The sequence below is a fragment of the Marmota monax genome, unplaced genomic scaffold (assembly GCF_021218885.2).
Source record: "Marmota monax isolate L192 unplaced genomic scaffold, Marmota_monax_Labrador192_F-V1.1 WCK01_AAM20220418_F8-fsc00020, whole genome shotgun sequence".
Lineage (NCBI taxonomy): Eukaryota > Metazoa > Chordata > Mammalia > Rodentia > Sciuridae > Marmota > Marmota monax.
This window is the reverse complement of record NW_026692912.1, coordinates 22,617,243-22,638,839: the sequence shown is the minus strand read 5'-3', so window position 1 is coordinate 22,638,839 and position 21,597 is coordinate 22,617,243. Positions and strand designations below refer to the sequence as shown.

The 21,597-nt window shown below is 42.4% G+C and overlaps 1 protein-coding gene and 1 pseudogene across 2 annotated transcripts in view; one reads left to right on the top strand and one right to left on the bottom strand.

Moving 5' to 3' along the window:
• Abl1 (ABL proto-oncogene 1, non-receptor tyrosine kinase) overlaps positions 1 to 21,597 on the bottom strand; it is a 122,296-nt gene that overhangs the window by 99,054 nt on the left and 1,645 nt on the right. The window lies entirely within an intron of this gene.
• LOC124097503 (small ribosomal subunit protein eS12-like) lies at positions 6,741 to 7,141 on the top strand (annotated as a pseudogene).

Sequence of the window (21,597 nt, the reverse complement as noted above, 5' to 3'; positions counted from 1 at the left end):
TATAACACTCCCTCCTCCTTAGAGAAGGCTGCAGGGGGGTAGCAGAACAGCAGCCAGGCGTCCCCAGGCTGCTGACAGAGTAGTTACCACTGACCCAAAGCCTCCCCTTCCACCTCTGCAGGAGCCCCTTGAAAAGCTGCTATAGGGGCTGGGTTGTGGCTCAGCGGTAGAACGCTCGCCCAGCACGAGCGAAGCCCTGGGTTCCATCCTCAGCACCACATAAAAATAAATAAATAAAATAAAGGTATTGTGTCCACTACAACTAAAAAGTAAATATTTAAGAAAAAAAAGAAAGAAAAGCTGCTATAGGCTACGGACCTCCTTGAAAGGCAAACAAATGACAACAAAACAGAAACAAACAAAATATATCCACACACACACACACCCAAACACAAGAATGCACAAAATGTTTTCAGTGATTTCAGGAAGACCTGGAAGAGGCTCATAAAATTCAGAGGAAAACATATCATTCATACTTAACATAAGAAATCCTCCTGACAAAGCATCGCTTTCTGAAAGTGGGTGGCGCACTGGCCAATCGGGCGGACGGGCAGCTCAGTGCACTACTCATTCTACTTGCATCCTCTGAAACAATAAGATCCATCCAAACCTAAGGTGTCGAAGGCACCAAACACAACACACTTGCCTACATGCACACAGTGTGCCGGAGGTGCCCCAGGAAGAGAGATCTGTAGAGACTCCCGTCACTGGACGCATCAGTCAGAACAAGAATCTGATCCTACCGACAAACCAAACATGAGACTGCCAGGAGAGAAGCACAGCACAGTCCCCCCAACGAAGAAGGAACCTCGGACATGAAAAATGTCCACAGCAGAAATGAGTTCCAGACAAAAGGCACAGACCTTTATTTCCCTCCAGCCAGAAAAATAAAGCAACTGACAGAGTGCTGGACAGATGGGTGGAGCAGGAAAACCTCACCTGGCAGAACACACCCCCCACCTCCTGCACTGTGGCTGGACCGAGCTCAGCTTTAGTCCTGGACAAGTCTCCCTAAAGGGCAGGGGATGGGTGCATCTGACCCTGTGGCCCTGCTCGCCTTGCCCTTCCCACCCAGAACCTTCACACAAACTGCCCCAGGGTCTGGACGTCCTCACCTTCCACAGCTGCTCATCAGTCCAGTCTGCCCAGTGTCTCCTGGGGGTACCCTGACCCCATTACATTAGGTTCATCCTCCCTTTTGCTGGCAGAGGAGGAGGTGGTGATGGTGATGGTAGCAACAACAAAACACAACTGTAATTAAGACTTTTTTTGAAGGCTCACCTGTTCTAGGACTTTTTCTCATTCACTTTATAGACGTATTCTTTCATTTAAAGCTGGGTGGTGGTCCACACTCATAATCCCGGTGACTAGAGAGGCTAGAGCAAATTCAAGGTCAGCCTGGGCTGTTAGAGTCTGTAAACAAGTCAGGATGGCGCCTGGCATTTTGCCAGAGGGAGTGGTTTGTGAAGTAACACCAGCGAGCCATTAAGTGTGGAGATGTCTTATTGGTTGACTGATGTATCTAGTTTATGCTAATTAAGATAAGCTGTGTGGAATGTATAAATACCTCTGTTGTCCTACAATAAACGGCTCCCACTCCTGCTGCATCAATGTACACAAGTTGCTCGTCACCCCCCGGTTATTTTGCTGCAGCCGGACTGCGGCACTGGGCAACCAAGGAAGGCCCTGTCTCAAAATAAAAAGTAAAGGGCTAAGGATGTAGCTTGATAGTGAGACACCCCTGGGTACTATTTTGGGCAGTGTAGTAGCTAGCCTCCAAGATGGTCCCCAACGATGCCCAGCCCAATTGTGTAGTAAGGGTCCTCCCGCACGGAAGAGGCTGCCCTGCATAACCAGTGCGACATACTGAACCCACAGTGGTGTCTGAGGCTAGGTCAGAAAACACGTGGCAGCTCCTGGGGAAAGCAGCTGCCCTGTGGTGGGCATGCTCGGGCAACCTGTGGAGAGGGTGGCACTGCAGGCAGGCCATAGGGGGAGCCCAGCTCTGCGCAGGATGAGGGCTTGGGATTCCAAAAGACCAAATCCACAATCATGAGTACAAGGCAAGGAGGAGACTTGCTTTCATTTTCTTTTTAGAACCCCCTGGACACTCACGACCCATGCCCTCCCTACAGCCAAGTGGAAGTGGATACAGACCAGCCATCCCATGTTTGAACTCAGTCACCAATGCTGACGTGGCAGAGGCCAGCAGAGGAATGGCACCACACGTACAAGTTTCTTTTAGACATGTGAAGGTCCTTTGGCAAGTAGTAACAGTAAATACATCCTCTTCTCCCTTCAACTCCCACAGCCCTAACATCTATGTGACAAAACATAACTGAGGTGTCCCCCACACTGGCAGGATTACCCCCGGGGTGAAGAGCAGAGAGCAGAGCAACAGCTGGAGTCCAGCAACTTCCATCTACAGGAGGCTAGCAAAGGCAGCAATTTTGTTGTGTTCAAAAATGTACAATATCTTAAAAGTTGAGAAGAATGAAATAGCCCATTGAGGTGGCCACGTGGCCTCTTCAGCCTGGTGCAACAGTGGGTGAGCAACCTGAGCTACAGGAGCTCTTTCACTTAACCACACAGTGAGGAAAACGCCCATGCCAGTGCCCAGGGCCCAGACGCAGCTTCTAGGAGAACTGACAGGGAGCCAGCTCCCAACCAGGTCTGCACATGCCACCAATTCAGCTAGTGCTCACAATCTAGAATAAAAGATGATTAAATGTCCCTGAAAGTGATCTACAGCACTGTCAAGCCAGTGAACTGCCTTGGCAGAAAAAAGATAAGCCTATTCCACACCTGAGTTATGGTGACAGTGGCCTTAAAACTTCTTATGTAAGGGCTGGATTGTGGCTCAGCGGTAGAGCGCTCGCCTAGCACATGCGAGGCCCTGGGTTCGATCCTCAGCACCAAATAAAAATTTAAAAAATAAAATAAAGGTATTGTGTCCAACTACAACTAAAAACTAAATATTTAAAAGAAAATTCTTGGGGCTGGGGCTCTGGCTCAGAGGTAGAATGCTCACATGGGTGAGGTCCTGGGTTCGATCCTTTCAGTAGGCTGAAAAATGGCTCTCCAAATGGTACAGACACCTAAAAAATAAAGGTATTGTATCCACCTACAACTAAAAAAAATACTTAAAACAAAAAATTTCTAATTGAAAAAGATAATTTGGTAGAGAGTAACCCTGATTTAGATTCTTTATTATTCATTAAAAAACTCTGTAACGATCTCCTCAGAATCTAAGGACACCGTCTGTTCAAAAACTTGACAGGCAAGCTCCACGGCGCACGGAGACGGGAGTTTCGTCGCCTGTGTGTGTGCTGGAGGATCTGGCCTAAGACAGGAGCGCGCTCCTTCTTTAGCTGTGACTCAGTTCATGATCTTTTCACTCATATTTATGAAGATAATAAAAAAGGAAAATTAAAAGGGTATGAGATTTTCACATGGATACTCAACCTCACTAGTCATCAGGGAAAAACAAATTGAAAATCTAAATACCATAGCCACTTAATGGCTAAGGTGAAGGACTCTGACAAGACCAAATTCTGATAAGAATGCCAGAAATTCTGGATGCAAGGACACTGGTGGGAACATAAAATGACTGCCACTCTGCAAAACAGCTTGGCAGTTTCTTATAAAATTAAACACATACTTAACCACACGACCCAGTAATACACATGCCTAGATCTTTCCCCAAGCACAGTAGGCTGGAAAACGGCTCTCCAAATAGTACAGACACCCTAACTGATGTAACCAGTGGACCTCAGGTATATATATGGCAGAGTTGAACCCAAGGCCTCAGGCATGCTCAGCACACGCACTCTACTGCTGAGCTCTACTCCCAGTTCTATGATTTTCACTTAACAAATTAGGAACTAAACACTCAGAGAGGTTAGGACTACTCCTGTCTGGCGAGGTAGACATGCTCTCTAGCAAAGCACAGAGGACACAGTCCCCTATATTTGCTAAGTGAGGTCACATTGCTAGTAAGTGGTCATCTGGCATTTGAATTCAGATAAAACTATGATCTTAATGTCACCTCTACTTCCCTATTTGACAAGGAGACAAAGAAGCATGAACTTGCCAAGGAACAGCAACTCCTCTACATTCTAGAGTTTGTGCTCTTGTTTGTGTTCCGGGTCTGTGAGAATGAAGCCACAGTTGGGAAGGTTAGCTTAACACTGGCACATGGTCCCAGCTGACTTGCCCAGGATCTGCTCTATTATTTTTTTTTTTTCATCTTCAATTTGTTGTCACCTTCTTCTTTTTTTTTTTTTTTTTTTTTTAATTTTGAGACAAAGTCTTGCTAAATTGCTTAGGGCCTCCCTCATTTGCTGAGGCTGGCCTCAAACTTGTGATCCTCCTGCCTCAGGCAAGTTGGAATTTTAGCCACCATCAAATGAGCAGGAATGTAATAACCTGACAGTTCTGGAGTTCCGTAAGATAAGAAACATCAGATTTCAAAATTGAGAAACATTTTCCCACAAGCATTTCAAACAATAAGAGCTGAGGTCTGTTATCAAAAGAATGCAGACTAAAATCTGGAGGAAAGAATTCAGAATGAGAAACCTGCATGTGAAAGCCACTCTCCCCTCACTCCAGGAGCACCAATTTCCTCACAGGCCAGGTACGTAAGCAAAAGGGAGGGCGAGAACAGGGAGATATCTAGGCCCCTGCTGTAGCTAGCCCGATCCCGGCTTTAGGAAACTAGGCAACAGCAAATCAAAGCAGCAGGTGCTCCACCAGGTAGGCCAGCAGGCCCGACAGTCGTGTCTGCGCACCAAACAATTAAAGATATGGAAGAAGGGACAATGCCCTTCTCGCCTCCTTACTTTTCTTGTCCACTTATTCCCAGATAAAACTGAACAGGTAAAAAAACATTCAACCCCAACACTTCAAACAAAACTCTGGCAATGACTTCATTAGGCCACCTCAACCTGACTTTAATTTCCTCTCTTGAAAAGGACTAGCAAAGAGGCCAGGTGTAGCATTACATGCCTGTAATCCCAGTGACTAGGGAGTCTGGGGCAGGAGGATTGCATGTTAGGGGTCAGCCTCAGAAATTTAGCAAGACTCTGTTCAAAATAAAAATAAAAAAGGCTGGGGATATGGCTCTGTGATGATAGAGCACCCCTGGGTTCCATCCTCAGTATGGAGGAGGAGGAGGAGGAGGAGGAGGAACAGCATAAGATAATAAAATAGCTGTATGGCAAATGCTAAAGCAAGATTTTAAAGAATAATAAAACATTCAGTCATATTACTCTCAATAACAATTTTTTAGAAACAAATTCATACCATAACACATTTTTAAAATATTTAAACTACAATTTATTTCATCTTAATTTTTACTTTATAAATGCTTTTAAAAATATTTTTAGTTGTAGATGGGGACAATACCTTTATTTTTATTTATTTATTTTCATGTGGTACTGAAGATTGAACACAGTGCTTCTCATATGCTAAGCAAGTGCTCCTCTACTGAGCTACAATCTCAGTTCCTATAAATGCTTTATAATACACAAAATATCTTAATAGCACATGACACTAGCTATGTGTATGTATATATGATACATACAGAAGAGATCTGCTTGCCCAAAAGAATTTTTTTTAATGGAGACCATTGTTTTATACAGGTGTTGTTTTTTGTTTGTTTATTTGTTTGTTTTAGTACCAGGGATTTAACTCAGGGACACTAGACCACTGAGCCACATCCCCAGCCCTATTTTGTATTTTATTTAGAGTTGCTTAGCCCTTCACCATTGCTGAGGCTGGCTTTGAACTCAGGACCCTCCTGCCTCAACTTCCCAAGCTGCCGGGATTATAGGCATGTGCCACCAATCCCAGCTCTACATAGGTTTATAACGAACCTCAAACTTCAATTTGCGGTTTAGAACAAGGGCTCCAGCACTAGTTAGTGACTTAAAAATATGCCAAGACCTCTGCGCAGTGCCTAGCACAGGGAAGCACTCCACAGCTGCTGTCACAGGTACAGACAGTATGACAAAACCTGGTGTCTGTCTCAGAGGGGTATTTATGCACAGCCCATCATCTGTAAATCAAGCAACGGTCTCTGATCTTCTGAATGCCCTGCAGAAAAGCTCATATGTTTTGGTTAAATGGGCCTCAACTTCAGGTGAAGCCATCACACTTCTCAGAAGTGTGTAAGGAAGGGCCCCCACTGCAGTAACAACTGAAAAGCTGTGTGCGCGTCTCATCGGACTCCCGACAGCACACATCCTCAAAAAGATATCCACCACCACAACACACGAATGAAGTGGTAAAAAGCGCCAACACTCCTCACAAATGGCCACAGGAGTACAGCCCAAACCAGAGGCAACTAGGGCTTAGACAGAAACAGCCTTGCACCACAACCCAGGGCCGCAGTGGGCTCCTTCCTCTTTACAAATGCTCTGTGAAAGGCGCCAGGTCCTGTTGAGAAGGTCTGGGCCAGATGCTCCACAGCTGTGATGTTCCACGGCAGGAACTGGCCCTTCACTCCTTTTCCTCGGCCCTCCTCACCCAACTTCCCTTGCACTACACCGTTCTGAACTGGCTCCTTTCTCTGTAATAGACAGCAAACGCCTAAGGACGGGTGTGGTCTTGCCCGCTTCTGTCCAACACAAGCTCTCGGTCAAAACATACGCTCCAGCTCTTTCCCTGCCACTGCTGAGTCGAGCAGAGGCGGAGGCTCGGGTCCGTTCAAGATTCCGCTTTACCAGCCACCCACCGCCATGGCCCAGGAAGGCACTGCTGCTGGAGGTGTAATGGCCATCAACACTGCTTTACAAGAGTGCCGAAGACCGCCCTCATCCACAATGGCCTTGAACATGGAATTCGAGAAGCTGCCGCCAAAGCCTTAAGACAAGCACCAGGCCCGTCTCTGTGTGCGTGCATCCAACTGTAATGAGCCAGATGTATGTCAAACTGGTAGAGGCCCTTTGTGCTGAGCACCAAATCAATCTAATTCAGGTTGATGACAGCAAGAAACTAGGAGAATGGGTTGCATCTGTAAAACTGACCGAGAAGGCAAACCCATGAAGTGGTTGCTTGCAATTGTGTAGTTGTTAAGGACTATGGCAAAGAATCTCAGGCCAAGGATGTCATCAAAGAGTACTTCAAATGCAAGAAATAAGTAAATAAATCTTTCATTCATATTCAAAAATAACACACACTCCAGCATGGTGACTGGTCCTCCCCTCCCGTCCTCCTCCCTCCCCAGGGCTTCTCTGGGAGGGGGGCTGGCACTCAGACACAGTAAAACCAAGCCTGGGTGGGTCTAGCAGCTCCCCCTCAGTGAGGGAAAGCAAAGGACTTCCAGGTGCCTTCCAGCCCTGCAATCAGAGGAGATGCCAGGTGCAGCGATGGTGCCCCTGAGCCTGTGTGGCCATTCATTATGCGTCTACTGATGATTCCCCTAAAAGCCAACTGAAACAAAAAAACTTCATTTCAATGAACAGATCATTTACCAACTCCTCTGACTTACCGTTAACATCACACAATTATGTGCTCTTAGGAGGCAATGATGTGGACTTACCTGAAGTTACAGAAAGTGGCACTGGGATTCGATCAACTTATAAGACCCATCTACTAATTATGATGTCCTGATCTGGCAACACTTTAACCAAACTCAGTCAGGGAAAAATGCCCTCAGGCTGCTGCATCCCCCTACTTGGATAGGAAAGGATTAATTTTCATCTGAACAAGTGTTAAAGTATCACTGATCATGCATGCTGACTGAACTTCAGATGACTTTCTGGATCAAATCTCCCTTGATTAAATTGCAGAAATATATACTGTTTTGATAAAGAACAATATAGCTATTTAAAAAGTCTACCCTTGTATTTATTTCCTGAAGGCTTTTCTCCAGTGTACCATCATCTCAATTAAACCTCAAAAAGCAAAAAGCCCTTTAAAAAAACATCAGGAGGCAGTATGCACATCAGCAAAATATAAATAAGACAACAGCAGGGAGGAAGCTCCTATTCATACATGTCCCAACCCAAGTAACAGAGCTGTGGAGGCCATGCGGCACTGAGTGATACTTTCTGGGTGCCAGAGTCTGCTTTCACAGCTAGACTGAAAAGGCTCACATATCACAAAGACCCGTTTATCTCAGAGAAATGTCTTTCCATACATTATATCCACCAAACAATATTCTGTTTTGAATGGGGGGCGGGGGGGACTGTCACCATTTCTCATACCATGTTTTAGTATTTTTTTGTGTTCTTGTCAAGCAACTACTCAACTGTGCTTCTCAAGAAAAAAAAAAAGAAAACCCTCCAGACATGCTAATATCTAATTCTAACTTTAATTTTTCATTGTTGTTGTGAATATTAAATAACTTAAACTCAAAAAAGTCACCTGTCCCCACACTAGCCTGCTGAGGAAACGTCTGTGTCCTGGGGCAACGCTGTGTATCTGCAGGCTAAGAGCTGTGGGCCCTAGGCCTTGCCCTTGGCTTCCTCCTAACAGACCCTCAGGGCAGGACAGTGTCCTGAGGCTGAGGCTGTTCTACCACTTACGAAAAGAAGGTCACAGGCAAATTCCAGGGAAGACACTGGAAGACACTGGAAAAGGAGATACCTCCAGGGCACTCGTTCACTTGTCACCGCCCCTGGAGGAAGGAACCACCTCCACCTCAGCAGCCTCTCAACTCTGCCTGAGGCCTCCCTGAAATCTGGTCTGCACCAAGCACACAGTGCCTTAACTCAGTGGTGCACCAAGTCCAGGCACAAGCCAGGTGGCAAGAAGAGACCAGAAGGCCTGAACTGGCTGGTCCAAAGTCAGACCTCTTTTAGAAGAGGCAGTGGCCTCACCCCAGGGCTGAAGGATCGTCAGAAGGAGCGGGAATGTTTCCACCACACAGAGGTGGAAAATGTGTGAGGAGACATGCATACTGAGTTAAAACACAGCATGGGACCTCATAATTTTTGTTTTTAGGTACCCGTTAAAAATATAAATTTAATTTTAAAGAGAAAAACAGTGTCAGTAATATATTATCTCTAACACTAGGTAGTTGCACCATCTACCCTGGGAGAAGGTCAGCACACCGCACAGGGACAGCCGAGGACGGCCCCATTAAATAAATGGAATTTTGCCAATTTCACAACAGAAACAAGTGTGCAAGTGGCACGCAAACTAACCCAAGTTAAACAAATATAAGTGATATCATAAAGACTGTAATGTCACTTGATAATGGACTCTGACATCGTTCTTCCCAAATAATGGAAAGAATGAAACCCCGAGGGGAATGAATGCAGGGCTTTTCCCACAGAGCCTGGTGGCTGCGAGTAACAGTGAACCAACTCACAGGGCTTCCACAGTAAGACGTCAAGGTGCGGTGCGCTCACCAGCTCGGCGCTGTCCTGTTTACCCTCTGGCCTGCCCAGTGTTTCAGGGCCCCCACCTGCTGGCTGGCCTCATGGTGCTACACTGGCTACCAGAAGCAAAAAACACCTCACTCCAGTGCCAGAATAAAAGGCCCTGATTTCAGAAAGATTTGGTGAGTTTAGGATTCATGCCCACTTCAAAGCAAAAGAAGTGCCCAGGACAAAGGAGCTGCTTAGACCAATGACTCTCCACCCCAGCTGCCTGTGAGAACCTGGAGCGTTCACAACAAAAACAAGGACATGCCTGCAGATCCTGGGGTCAGAGGGTGCTCCCCACTGCAACAGCACCTTTCCCCAGCTGCAGAAAAATTCTTTTGAACAGAGTCTTCTTTACTGAAACACAAATTAAAAAACAAACAAAACTGATGCTCAGGCCTCTCCCCAGGCCAATTAGGTCAATCCTAAGAAATGGGATCTGGACACAGGTGTTTCTAGCTTCTGAGGAGATGCCAGTGGGCAGCCAGGGTTGAACAGCCGTCTCAAGTCCCTCTGGAGCTTGGGACAGCTAGCTCTTTGTGAGATAGAGTCAGAAGGCAATGGAGGCCACACAGTCAACCAGCAGGAGCCTGCACAGTGTCCTCCTTAAATATCCACCACATTAAGAACCTGGTGAGGGGCTGAGGTTGTGGCTCAGCAACAGAGTGTCTGCCTAGCATGTGCGAGGCCCTGGGTTCGATCCTCAGCATCACATAAAAATAAAAAAATAAAATAAAGGTATTGTGTCCAACTACAACTAAAAAATATTTTAAAAAAGAACCTGGTGAGATGGTTGATAGAAACATAAATATATGTCCCTTAAATGTGTTAAAATGCTCAACATCAATCACAGGAGAACTACTAATCAAAACCACACTATTTCTTACTTACCTGATTAGAAAAACTCCCAAAATTTGACCTCTCTCTCTCTCTCTCTCTTTTTCAGGGGGGTACTGAGGATTGAACCCAGGAGCACTTAACCATTAAGCCACAACCCCAGTCCTTTATATATTTCATTTAGACAGGGTCTTACTGAGTTGCTTAAGGCCTCACTAAGTTGCTGAGGCTGGCTTTGAATTCGCCATCCTCCTGCCTCAGCTTCCCATGCTGCTGGGATTACAGGTGTGCGCCACCACACCCGGCAACAGCACAATCTCTAAACTAGGTTTTGGGGACACAGAGACCCTCTGCGTTACTGGTGGTGGAAGCATAAACTAGAATCTTATAGAAGGAACTTTGGGATATCTACCAATATAGATCCTGTATTAGTATGTGTCTATGAATTAGTGGATATCCACTAAGTAGTGTCACCTGCTAACGGAAATGACAAATGCACAACCCTTCCATCCAGCACTCCTCCTTTCAGGAGGCTCTTCCACAGACACAGCTGTGTGAGTATGAAATGGCACATACAGAGTTATTCTTCAGCACTGTCTGCAACAGCCAAACACTAGAAATAATCCAAATGCCCCAAAATAGGAAACTGGTTGAGAAACCAACGATATTTCCAGGTTAGTGGGCCACAAGGCAAAAAAAAAAAAAAAAACTGCCTTGCATGCACAAAGCCCTGGGTTCCATCCCCAGCACCACAAAAAAAAAAAAAAAAAAAAAGACATCTGTATACCAACATGGAGACATCCTGAAGATCAACTGAGACACAGAAACCAAGATGCACCAACAGCTCACACTGCACGCTATCCTTTGTATATAAATACTCGCAAAAAAGAAACATTTAAAGGATAAAAAAAAGGAACTACAAAAGCAGAGTAGTGGAATGAGAAGGTCAGAGGGCAAGATAGGAGCAAGTGTTGCAGAAGACATATTTACTGTTCTGGACTTCAATCAGGAACTGTGCTACCTAGCCAAAGTCATGCAATTTATTTTTTTTAAATATTTTTTTAGTTGTAGATGAATACAATATCTTTATTTTTAGTTATTTATTTTTATGTGGTGCTGGAGATCGAACCCAGGGTCTCACGCATGCAAGGCAAGCGCTCTACCACTGAGCTACAGCCCCAGCCCCTCATTCAGCCCCTCAGCAAGGAGAGGCAGCACACTGCAGCATCAGCCTCTCGGAGGCTGGGGAGGAAGCCCACTTGAGCCTGGGAGAAGAGTTCGGGACCAGGGAGGGAAACACAGTGAGATGGAGTCTGAAATGGAAATTCTAGTTATTTACTTTTCTCCAGGTCTTACTTTTTTTGCAGCAGAATACCCAAACATAGAAGATAATTGCAAATATGTGCCCATACAAAAGAAGAGCTAGTGCTCAATTACATACGGGAGACAAGAGTCCTGTTTAAAATAAGTAGCTAACCACAAGTCAGGCCTTGCAAGCGCTGGACTCCAAGTCTGCTTAAGCAGCTGCCCTGCCTGAGGGCTGCCATGATGTCATGAGCCCTCCTTACAACTGAAGGCATGGAATAGGCCAAACACCATCTAGAGCCTTCCTCAGTCCACAGACCTGATCTGGCCAGGACAAAAGTGACTTGAATTTCCCCAAGGTCCACGACAGTTAAGAATTCGACATGATTCTTTTGGTTCCCAGTAAAGGGAAATTTCAGAATAGAAAAGTATGACATCTGAAATAAAAATTTTCCAAGACATTAAACTTCAGAAGAGATAGTGAACTTGAAGACAAACCAATAGAAAATAAAAACTAAAAACTAGGAAGAGAAAAATGTTTTAGTGACCTAACAGAGCTTCCATAGAATCAAGGAAGAACTGACAGAATATTCAGTCATATTTTCATTCTCAATGGTCTTATTTGTGCCTTTCATTCCATCAGTCTTGCCAGAAGTTAGTCTATTTCACTAGTCTTCTCTGTTTCAAAGTCAGCTTTTGGTTTTGTTGATCATTTCCATTTCTTAATTTATTTTTATTTTGTTACTCTCTTCCTCCTGGGTGGGGGCAACAATCGGGCTGGAAGGAAAGAAAATAAGAAGCTAATACCTCCATCCCCAGCCCTTGAAGGTCAAGGGTCTCATATGTTTTCTCTCATATGTGGAAGATAGAGAGTAAAAAGGCAAAGAAAGCTGGCAGAGCAAAGATCTCATGAAAATCAAAGGGAGATCAGTAGATGAAAAGGACCAGGCAGTGAGGGGAAGGGGGCGGGGAGTGCTGGGGAGTGATATTGGCCAAATCATATATTGTACACAGGTACAAATATGTAACCATAGCACCAGTAAAAAATAAATAGTAAGGGAAGCTGTCACATGGTGGTGCAAGCCTGTAATCCCAGCGTCTTGGGAGGCTGAGGCACGAGGATCAAAAGTTCGAGGCTAGCCTGGACAACTTAGTGAGGCCCTGTCTTAAAATAAAAAAAGGGCTGGGGATGTAGCTCAGTGATAGAGCACCCCTGGGTTCAATCCCCAACAGTAGGGGAAAGGGAAAAGAAAAGAAATGTACACCCAACAAGAGCAGAACACATTCTTTTCAATAATACAAATGAAACATTCACTAAGACAGGTTATATTTTGAGACATCAAATTAGTCTTAGTAAGTATCAAATGACTGAAACTTTACAGAGGATATTCTCAGACCTCAATGAAATTAAATTAGAAATCAATATGATATCTGCAATATCCAAATATTGGAAATTAAATACTTTAAAAACAACATATCAGGGCTGGGGATGTGGCTCAAGCGGTAGTGCGCTCGCCTGGCATGCGTGCAGCCTGGGTTCAATCCTCAGCACCACATACAAACAAAGATGTTGTGTCTGCCGAAAACTAAAAAATAAATATTAAAAATTCTCTCTCTCTCTCTCAAAAAAAAAAAAAAAACAACAACAACAAAAAAACCACAACATATCAAAATGTGTATAATGGCACTAACTCAGTGTGTAGAAGGAAATACACAATTTTAAATACTTAAGAAAAAGTCAAAAATTTTAAATGCTTGTATTAGGAAAGAAGAAAAGTTCAAAATCAATAATCTAAATTTCCACCTTAAGAACCTAGAAAAAAGTTGGTGTGGTAGCACCTGTAATCCCAACAACTCAGGAGGCTGAGGCAGGAGAACTGCAAATTCTAGGCCAAACCTGGCAATTTAGTGAGAGAACTGTCTCAAAATAAAAAATAAGCCAGGCATGGTGGCACGCACTATAATCCCAGCAGCTTGAGGCAGGAGGATCTCGAATTCAAAGCCAGCCTCAGCAAAAGCGAGGTGCTTAAGCAACTCAGTGAAACCCTGTCTCTAAATAAAATACAAAATAGGGCTAGGGATGTGGCTCAGTGCTGAAATGCCCCTGAGTTCAATCAAATAAATAAGTAAATAAATAAAATAAAAAATAAAAAGATCTGGGAGTGCAGGGTTGGAGTTGTGGCTCAGTGGTAGAGCGCTTGCCTAGCATGTGTGAGGCACTGGGTTCAAACCTCAGCACCACATTAAAAAAAATAAACAAACAAAATAAAGGCATTGTGTCCATGTGCAACAAAGAAAATTAAAAAAAAAAAAAAAAGATCTGGGAGTGTAGCTCAGTGCTAGAGCACACCTGGGTTCAACTCCTAGTACCAAAGGAAAAAAACAATCTAGGGAAAAAAACAAAATAAAGTAAAAAAAAAATAAAGAACAGAAATCAATAAAGTAGATGACAATTGAGAAAGTCAATTTTTTGAAAGACTAATAAAATTGATAAACTCCCAACAAAATTAGCCAAAAGAGGCAGAAAAAAAACAGAATGCACAAATTAACAATGAAAGATTGTTAATGAAAGAAGAAATATCACTACAGAGCCTAAGGACACCAAAAGGACAGGGAAATACTAAAACACGGGGAACAAACCCACTGACACACACAAGGTATTAATTACCTCTGAGGAAGAGCAAGGGAGGATCTGGCGAAACTGGGGAGGACGGGCCCTTCTGAAGAGTGCTGCTGACTTTCCACTTCTTTACCAGGACAGGTTCACAGAGGTGCTCATTTCGGGATTATTCATCAAGCTGCATATTTACCATTTGTATCCCTTTCTGTATGTACAGTATAATTTTTAGAAATCATACAAAAGTTCCATCAACAGATGGAAGGGTAAACAAAATGTTGTACATACAAGCTTGGAGTATTATTCAGTCTTAGAAAGGAAAGAAATCAGCATATATGCTACAACATGAATAAACCTTAAAAAATATGCTGACGGCTGAGGTTGTGGCTCAGTGGTAGAGCCCTCACCTAGCATGTATGAGGCACTGGGTTTGATCCTCAGCATCGTATATAATAAATAAAATAAAGGTATTGTGCCCACCTACAACTAAAAAAATATTTTAAAAAATTTTAAAAATAGCCAGGCACGGTGGTGCATAACTGTAATCCCAGTAGCTTGGGAGGCTGAGGCAGGAGGATCGCGAGTTCAAAGTTAGCCTCAGCAATGGCAAGTGCCAAGCAACTCAAGTGAGACCTGTTCTCTAAATAAAATACAAAATAGGGCTGGGATGTGGCTCAGTGGTTGAGTGCCCCTAAATTCAATTCCCAGTATCCCTATCCCCCCAAAATCCTTGGATCCATTAGGAAAGAAATTACCTGTCTGAGAACTTTCTTCTATTTCTTGTAAGTGGATAAGTCCAATCTCTTATTTAGTGCATTCAATTCTTATTAAACAAGAAGTTTTTACTGAGGGCCTATCTATTCAGCATTGGGCTTAGGTAACAGACAAGGAGGTCGATCCTGCCTGCACACACTTACATTTCACTTGAGGACCCAGCTCACAAGAAGCCATTAGGAAATACTACAGGGCAAATACACAGTATGTGGGCAAGCGTTCACTGTATTGCAGAAGCACGACGGGGCAGAAGTTACAGAACAACTAGGGAGGGCCAGATGTCAAATGTGGTTTCAGGAAGAAGGGGCACTGAGAGGAATGTGAATGGTAGGTGGGTTTCGAACACACTCAGTGATGTCAGGGGCACAACCACCAGAGGCAGGAACCAGGCAGTCAGGTAATGGTGAGGAACGTGGCAGAGCAGTCCAGAGGGAGTGCTCGCTCTCACCCAAGCCCATCTTCTAAGCAGTAACTCACATCTCTTACACCCAGACATTTCTATGGGTATAATTCCCAGCTCAATCATGGTAACGCATCCCTCTCTCTCCCACCTGAAAAATGCACATACTGCTGGGGGTGGTGGCACACATCTGTAATCCCAGCTACTAGGGAAGCTGAGGCAGGAAGATCACCAAGTTCAAGGTCAGCCTGAACAACTTCTCAAGACCTTATTTCAAAATAAAAAAGCAAATAGGGGGAAAAAAGGGCAAGGGATGTAGCTCAGTGGTAGAACACCCCTGGGTTCAATCCTCAGTACTGCCAAAAAAACTTATTTCCAACACAGGTACACTCAACCAATATGAAGTGATTTCACATTCTAACTTCTATCTTTTTATTTGATAGAATGTTTGATTCAAACCAGGTAAAACTCTTGGTCAATCATCTTCGGTCATTTTCTTTTACCTACACCACAACAGAAATAGTTTTCTTCTAATCACAAGCATAATTCTTAAAATGGACAATAAAGTTTTATGAAAAACAAAAAGGCCATTCAAAATGTGTTAGACTATAGGAATAACAGGGCGCCTATTAAAACATAACTATACAAGATTTTGCATTTTCATAGATCATGTACCACAACCCAACTCTTACATAAATAGAAAGATATACAGTCTTTCCAAACAACCTCTTTTAAGAATCTGAGTGAGCTGTGAGTGGTGGCACATACCTATAATCTAAGCTATTAGGGAGACTGAGGCAAGACTACAAGTTTGGAAACCAGTCTGGGCAAGACCCTGTCTGAAAATTTTTGAAAGACTTGGGTTGTAAGGCAATGGCTCTTGCCTAACATGCTCAAGGCATATTAATCCCTAGTATCAAAAACCCAAAAAGTTTGGGGAGGGGGGAGGCATGGGAAAAATGGAGGAAGTTTGATTGGGCAACGGGGAGGGAGGGGAGGGAGGGTGCATGGGGGCAGGAAAGACGGTGGAATGAGATGGACATCATTATCCTAGGTACATGACTGCACGTGTGGTGAGACGCTACAGCTACATCCCTACATCATGTACAACTATAGAAATGTAAAGTTGTGCTACAATTGTGTACAATGAATTAAAATACATTCTGCTGTCATATATACCTAATTAAAACACTAAGGACAGTGGCTAATATCCAGTATATTCTCAGTAAATGAGTCAGTTACAATTCTAGTAAAGTCTATGCATTTTATCAAATTAATAAACCAATCATTTAGATAAAAATGAGCATCACATTGCATCTTAAAAATATAAAATTTTTCTGATGAAGAGGGATGTGACCCTGCTATATTTCTAAAAATGTGGTTTAAAAATATTAGTGCTTAGGGGCTGGGGATGTGGCTCAAGCGGTAGCGCGCTTGCCTGGCATGCGTGCGGCCCGGGTTCGATCCTCAGCACCACATACAAACAAAGATGTTGTGTCCGCCAAATACTAAAAAATAAATATTAAAAAATTCTCTCTCTCTCTACCTCTATCTCTCTCACTCTCTCTTTAAAAAAAAAATAAATAAAAAAAAATAAAAATATTAGTGCTTAGAGCAGTATTACTATTCTTTAGTTACTTTCAATTTTTAAATCTTAATATTAACAATACAGGTAGTAAATTCTGAGAAATTTTTTTTGCAAAGATGAATGTAGTGATAGAGTTTCTTAAACAAAAGTTATAATTTTTTGCCTTTTATTTCATAACTTTCTGCAATTTAAAAAAATAGCTACCATATAATCATAAGACATAATTAGATATTTGGAAAGTTTTACCAGACCCTGTCTCCTGCTTAGATAAGGAAAAAAATTTGTTTTGATTGGTTTAACATTAATGCCTATAGGACTCAACAGATGCATTATCCCACCTCCTAACATGTATAGATATTTAATATAATTTGACAGTGAAGGAATCACAGTGTTGATCTATCATGTACCTACAACTATGACCTAAAGTTTCATTTGAGAACCTTAAAGTAGCTTTGAACTGATAGTAAACAATGTCTTATCATTTTCAGTTAAGCTTAAAATAAAACATTGAGTATAAGTTAGTTAAATAACTTTGAAGGACAGATATACTGACTAAAAATTAGAAAATACAAAAATAAGTTGTTAAATAAATTTTTAAAATGTTTTTAGTTATAGGTGGACACAATGTCTTTATTTCATTTTTATGTGGTGCTGAGAATCGAACCCAGTGCCTCACGCATGCCAGGCAAGCACTCTACCTCTGAGTCACAATCCCAGTCCCAAATAAAATTTTTAAGAAGCTTCAGCTGGACACAGTAGTCCATGCCTATAATCCCAGCAACTTGGGAGGCATGGAGGGTTAGAAGTTTGAAGCCAGCCTCAGCAACGTAGTGAGACCCTGCCTCAAAATCAAAAACATAAAGCACTGAGAATGTAGCTCAGTAGTAAAACGCCTCCTGGGTTCAATCCCCAGTATCACAACAAAAAAACATATCAGGACCTGAATCTCCAAGGTCCCAAGGGCTTCACTAACCACAGGTATAAAAGTCAACATCCTTGCAATGACCAACAGGACTCCACTCTTCTACCCTCCCTTTACCCCCACTTTACCTCCTACAATCCTCCTTTTGCCTTCTCTGCTCCAGCTTCACTGGCCTCTGGGCTGGTCCTTGAATATGCTAAGCAAGCTCTGCCTCAGGGCCTTTGCACCTGCCTCCCCTGCCTAAAACACTGTACCCTCTACTTCTATTGCAGCTTGCTCCTCACCTTCCTCCTTCAGTTCTTTATTAAAAATGCCACCTTCTCAGGTGGGCTTCTCTAGCTACCATTACTAAAATTATACCCCCACATACTCACATTCTGGGTTATATTTTGTCCTCAGCACCTTCCACCACCAACACATCTGTACAGTATTTCACTGCAGAATCATTACACCCTACTTTTTCACTCTGAAAATTAGTTTATAACCTTTCCTTGCAAAACTGTCTCATGGATGATTCTGTTCCTCACGTGACGTAAGAAGCAACTAGAGGGCTAGAGTTGTGGCTCAGTGGTAGACTTGCCTAGCACGCGTGAGGCACTGGGTCCGATCCTTAGAACCACATAAAAATAAACAAATAAAGGTATCGTGTCCACCTACAACTAAAAAGAGATTTAAAAAAAGAAGAAGAAGAGCTGGGGTGTGGCTCAGTGGTAGAGGGCTTGCCTAGCGTGTGTGAGGCCGTGGGGAGGGAGGGAGGGAGGGAGGGAGGGAAGGAAGGAAGGAAGGAAGGAAGGAAGGAAGGAAGGAAGGTGCTGTGTCCATCTACAACTAAAAAAAAGAAAGAAAAAGAAGTAATTAGAGCCACACTATACTCCCCAGTGGCATATGACCATGCTTCAGTCTTCCTGCACCTAGAATTCCCCGGGCTCACTGCCTGTCATCTCTGTAGTCCCTCAGAGTGCCGCTTCTACACCAGTGGCCGTAGGACTGCGCCTTCAAGGGGGAAACTGAGGACAGTGGTGCAAAATCTCCACACAGGGAGGATGACCTTTTGCAACACTGCTGCAAATTTTCTCAACTGTAATATTAACTATATCGCACAAAATGAAACAATTAACCTGTTACCCTTTTTCCAAACCAGAAAAATGTTCACTAAATTGTCACAAAGCTATGATATATGTCAATTTGGACTCTTCAATACTCCTGAATATAGGTTACTCAAAACTCTCTTCAAGAGTATTCCATGCATCCTAATCTTGCACCAAAGACAGTCTAATAGTACAATATTTTTAAGTAATACTTGAATAGTTTTATAGAAATTCACATAATAGACACATCTCACTTTAAAAAAAAAAAAAACTAGCAGAAAATCTTCAATGATACAGGACCAGTCTAACTCCACACCATGTACAACCCACAAGAATGGGATCTGTCCACATAGGTATGATATGTCAAAATATACCCTGCTGTATATACCCTAAAAAGAACAAAAACGATCTGCAATAATTACACGGCAAATTACAGTTATTTATTTAGTATATTGATGGTTTGTCTACTCCCACTAGAATGCAAGTCCTAAGAGGACAAGGATATTTTTTTCTTCTCATATGTATCACCATTCACCAAAACACTACCTAGCACATAGTACAGGCACGATAAATATTTGTTGAAGAAAAAAGATACACTAGAAAAAGTTTTACCAGTGAATGCTTTCAATTTTCCTAAGAGAATTTTCTTAGTTAAACCACTAAAATGTGAAAAGAGCATGTGGTGTAAAATAACACCACAGCCCCCCAACACACACATACACTGTCCATATGACCAGGCCCTTCTGACCTGAATGATCCTGGCAAAAGCTGCCATCTGCCCACTCCTTTCAAATTCACCACCATACCACCAACCACCAACCATCATCAACACCATTCTAGGCTTCCAGATTCATGTCTGGTCTAACACTGTGTTTCTTACTTCCAAGTTTTTCAATCCAATTTACAAGGACATCAACAAACTCTAGAAAGATCAGCCTGTGAAAGAGCAAGAACAATTTGTAATACAAAAATAACAGTGTATTTCTCCAGAAAAAGAATCCTCAAGGTCCAAAGAAACTGACTTGTCTTCAATCATGACAATCATTCATCAATAGGTACAACAAAGAAGTGATTATTGATCCAGCTGTCAACAATTCAGTTTTTCTTTCAATTTTATTACAAAATAACACAAATTTGTTGTAAAAACACATTTGGAACATCACAAAAGTAAAAACTTTAAAATTTTCTCCATCCGGGTCATACTAGCCCGGTGCACTGGCGCACACCTATAATCCCAATAGCTCAGGAGGCTGAGGTAGGAGGATCTTGAGTTCAAAGCCAGCCTCAGCAACAGTGAGGTGCTAAGCAACTCAATGAGACCCTGTCTCTAAATAAAATACAAAATAGATCTGGGATGTGGCTCAGCGGTCAAGTGCCCCTGAGTTCAATACCTGGTACTCTCTCCAGGAAAAAAAAAAAAAAGGTCATACCATATGGATAGATCTCCAAATGCTTTCTTTCTACTTACCGTTAGCACAGACATCAATTCACTGTTAGTCCTTCAAAGTCTGCTTGTGTACCCTCTGAACAGACTTCCTGTGGTAATGGTTCCCAAACTTTTTAAAATATTTTTATATTTTTTTTAGTTGTAGATGGACACATTATCTTTATTTTATTTTTATGTGGTGCTGAAGATCGAACCCAGTACCTTCCACATGCTAGGAGAGCACTCTATCACTGGAGCTACAACCCCAGCCCCCAAACTTTTTAATCTCTGCTCTTGCTCCACTTTTGAAAATTACTGATGACCCCAAAGAACTTTAATTTATATGGATTATCTCATCAATACTTACCATCTTAGAAATTAAAACTAAAACTTAAAAATATACTTATTGATTTAAAAACAAATATTTTTATTATGTTTTCTCCCAGAAAGGCAAATTTCATGGGTAATAACAGATATTCTTTTCTGCTACACTGAAAACCTCTGTACATGGTGGTTTCTTAAAGGCTGGAGGCCAGGTAGAATCTGAAACCATATCGATAAACTTTTGTATTCTATGACATTAGAATCTCCTGGTTCACCTTGTACTTTGAATGGAGCTTCCACCTGTGCATGCTTCTATATCACATGTTGATCATTTAGAAAACACTGGTTCACTTATTTACGTAGATCTTTTAAGTTATAGCTTTCATTATAAAGTATCAAAATATCACAGCCGTAAATATTACACCAAGCTCTACATCACAGTGATATACAAAAGTTATCCAAAATCCTATTTCACTAGAAAGCTAACACTTTATAATTGGCAAAAAAAAAAAAAACAACAACAACAACAATAAGAAAGAAAAATATATACACACACACACACACACACACACACACACTCCCGGTTGTTTTCCTTGAAAGGAAAGATCTTTTCTTTCAAGAAACACAACCGAGAGTATTTTTTTGTTTTGGTTTGTTTTTGCCAATGATAAAATTTTGGCTTTCCAGTGAGATTACTGGGTCACTGACATACAAATTCATCTAAAACTCTCCAAAAAGGCTGTGGCAATTTTCACTAAGGCTGCATGAATGATCACCACTAGTTAAAATGTAAATATTTCCTTTTTAAATCCTGAATTTGAGAAGATCATATATTACCACATTTGCCTGCCTAAAATAATACTCAAGTAAATCCGATGTTTCAAGGTGAAGTAAAATCCAGATTAACTTAGATGAAGTGAATATTTTTGAATTTCAAAGTGC